The 3,493-nt window shown below is 38.5% G+C and overlaps 1 long non-coding RNA gene across 1 annotated transcript; it reads right to left on the reverse strand.

The window, feature by feature from the left end:
• Nucleotides 1–210: 210 nt before the first annotated feature.
• LOC120436232 lies at nucleotides 211–2,429 on the reverse strand. The gene is made up of 3 exons (XR_005610259.1): nucleotides 2,292–2,429; nucleotides 1,518–1,686; nucleotides 211–1,178 (listed from the first exon to the last, which is right to left on the reverse strand). It is a non-coding gene; the product is annotated as an uncharacterized LOC120436232 (long non-coding RNA).
• Nucleotides 2,430–3,493: the final 1,064 nt, after the last annotated feature.

Consider the following 3,493-nt stretch of genomic DNA (forward strand, 5'->3'; position numbering starts at 1 on the left):
AACTCCAGGACACATTTACTAACAGTGTTTGTTGCTGTGTGTGCTGCAGCTGCAGCTTTGAATTTTTTTGATAGAGTTAATATTTTGGCTATGGTGTCTTGTTATGAAATGCACAAGAGTAAAAGTGTTAGCATGTGTGTCAAAGCTAAGTTTGACTGGGAAACACAAAGGTCAATAACCTGTATCAACAAAAATTCCCTGCAGCCTGTCTAATATTTGATGCGTCATAATTTATTCCCAGTCTATCTTGCAAATACATATTTGCGTTGCAATGTCATGCACAAACACACAACTATTAGATCCTTAAGATCAAACCTGTGTCATTCTTTTGGTCCACTGCAGTGTAGTAGTCAAAAAAGAAGAAGTGAAGTGGCCACAAATGGACAGGATAGAGCCCAGAGGGTTAATGCGTAAAATGTATAAAAATATTATTAATTACGGGGTAATACATTAATGTTAATATCAACAATAAGCTTTTTACTTTGAAGTTACAAGTATAAACCATGCTGTTACATTTACACTTAAATTTTTTACTATTAGTATGGACATGGAAACAAGTGAACAACATTTTATAATAAGCTTAACTGGAATTCTGTACACTGAAAAACAAACAACACATAAAAAACACAAACAAACAGCCAGTGCCTTCATCTGTCCATTAAATGTCAAACATCGCATTGACCCATAGTCCCTGCTCGTCAGCACATGCTTTTAAAAAGAGCTCCATGTCCTCTGCAAACTGAAAAACAAAGAGGAAGAAGTCCCTCTACACAAAAACACTGCAGATGACAGGCCAGGCAAACATCTATTGATCTGTTTGAATGCCTCCTCATCATGTGAGCCTTGAAGTTTTTTTTGTAAGAAGACTAAGACCACAGTGAGGGCGTTTCATTTCCATGGACTTTCCACAAGCCACAGTTTCATTTAGCACAGAGGGTAGAACACATGAATGTTCTACCAAAGATTCAGAAAATGGTTTAGATACTGGAGACAAGACATCGAGAGGGAGATGTGGCTCCACAGAGAGTGCAGCGGGAGAGAGGCGGGGCTCCACGGAGAGTTCAGTGGGGAGCAGTCCTAAACGCTGACATGACAATATTTGCCTTGCCATATCCCCACGCTGCATGATTGTCATGTTACAGACAGGGCAGTGAAAGTGCACCGGCATATCATTTTGTCTGTAAGAGAGAAAAAAAGAAAAAACCAACATGTAATTTAAATGTAGTTGTATAGAATGCAATCAGTTTATCTAACAATCAGATTGTACATATTAACAAAAATATCCAAGCCATCCTCAATAATGAAAGCAAAATGGTGTGGATCACAAGAGCTGTCAGGAAATGTGGTGAACATGAAAAAAAAAATTTAATGAAAACACTTTTTTTCTCTTGCTGATGAATGCACTGAACTGTACAATGTGAAAAGCAACATTTAAGTCAACAAAGAGACTGCAGAGGTGCTGAAAAGAAGTGCATATTTATAACTTTAACTATGAGGTATATTTAATACCAACATACCTTTGAAAGGCAAAGCATTTTTAATGTGTCCATTTATATACTCCTCAATCTTTGCCCTGACAGTAGGGCTGAAAGTGGGGCACAGAGGGCAGTGAAAGAGTCTTCTGCAACACGTGGTGCATTCCTGCAATTCTGGCTTGGAGGCAGAATTCCAAATTGATATGTGCATCTAAAACAAATAGAAAATCAGATAAACACCATATACACATTTAAGTTCAGGTTTTAGCAGAAATAACACGTTACAGTTAGCATGTAAGAGATTTGGGAGAAAATTCTTTACAAAAACATAATTTACAAGACACTTTTATTTGGGACATACGTATATATTGACATATAAAAGACAATTTAACAAAGGCTAACTAAAATCTGGGCAATAAAAATCAGTAGAGCATAGAATAGAGAATATTAGTATTTATAAATATATAAATCTCTTTGTGACAAACTTTACAATGTTTTTGCAGGTGGAATGAGAGACATGAATAAAGCGCAATATGCAGTAAATGGAACAATGTGCATCGATGTTACTGACAGTGAAAAGTAGTGAAGTGAATTTGTTCATAACAAGCAAAAATCAAATACATTTGAAACTGACCACTAAATGATAACCAGATGTGTCAAAAGTGCACACATTACTAAAGTTTAGATACCTCGGGGGTATGACAGTTGTTGTAATGCTATCAAAGTGCCAACATAATCAGTGTAAGCAAACTAGATGATTCCTAGAATTATACAATTATTAACGGCAAATTTATACATGAAAAACTCTGTCCCAACCTTTACGATCCACTTGCAAGGTTTCCACAGTCGATGATGCACGCAGGAACGTATTTCTGCCGATTGTGGAGGTCACGTGTTTCCGGTTACTGTGGAGGTCACGTGTTTCCGGCTACTGTGGAGGTCACGTGTTTCCGGTTAGTGTGGAGGTCCCAATATGGCGCTCCCCAGTGGCTGCAGCCAGCGAGTCCGCGAAAGGTGCTGATAAATAAATTCTAAGTGTTTTTTTTTTTAACAATCTGGGTTAAAAACACTTAGAATCAAATTTATTTATCAGCAGCATCAATAGTAACAAAAATACAATTTAGTTTTCGCTGTCAAAGTCGATTTAACTGAAGTTACGTGTTTACGTTTACTGTGGAGGTCACGTGTTTACGTTTACTGTGGAGGTCACGTGTTTCCGGGTACTGTGGAGGTCACGTGCTTCCGGTTACTGTGGAGGTCACGTGCTTCCGGTTATTGTGGAGGTCACGTGCTTCCGTTTACTGTGGAGGTCGCAATATGGCGCTCCCCAGTGGCTGCAGCCAGGTGCTCTTGTGCGAATTGCGTCTGCGAGGACAGGAAGTTGGTCCGCTCTAGGCAACCGCGGGCGAACGACTACAGTGTCAAAAGTTCCGCTTATCACTTCTCACTTTTACTCTCCTCAATTTTTATGGACTACACGTAATGAATGTAAAATAATAATTGTCTTAATTACTGGCGTATATTTTTCTTAAAAATAATAAAATTTACCAAAATGTGGTAGCACATTTGTGTTCACCACATAAGTCAGATATTTTTATATTCATTTGCTCTGTTCCAATAGTAAATCAGCATTAACAACTCTTGATGGTGTTTTTTGTGTCTTAAGCTTTTTGGATGCACAGCAATGCTTTGATTTAAAATCTTGAAGAATTTGTCCTTATTTTGTTCTTTATAGCTGGGGTGAAGATGCTATGCTATACCTGGAGAAGTGGGTTCTCTCTTCCCCAGTGCTGCTTTTTGATGGAACAACCAGCATTGTTGCTGTGGGAAACATACCAGTGACCACTCTCCCCTTGGAGGATTTCTGGGAAGGAATGTTGGTGTTGATTGCATATTACTACACCTTGCACTTAACATACCCGAAATGTGTTGCAACAGTCCTCTCTGTCATACAAACTGAGGTAATCACTGATGCCATCCGTGATCGAGATGCCACTAGTGCATATAAGAAAGCAATA

Source organism: Oreochromis aureus, linkage group 3, assembly GCF_013358895.1.
Source record: "Oreochromis aureus strain Israel breed Guangdong linkage group 3, ZZ_aureus, whole genome shotgun sequence".
NCBI lineage: Eukaryota > Metazoa > Chordata > Actinopteri > Cichliformes > Cichlidae > Oreochromis > Oreochromis aureus.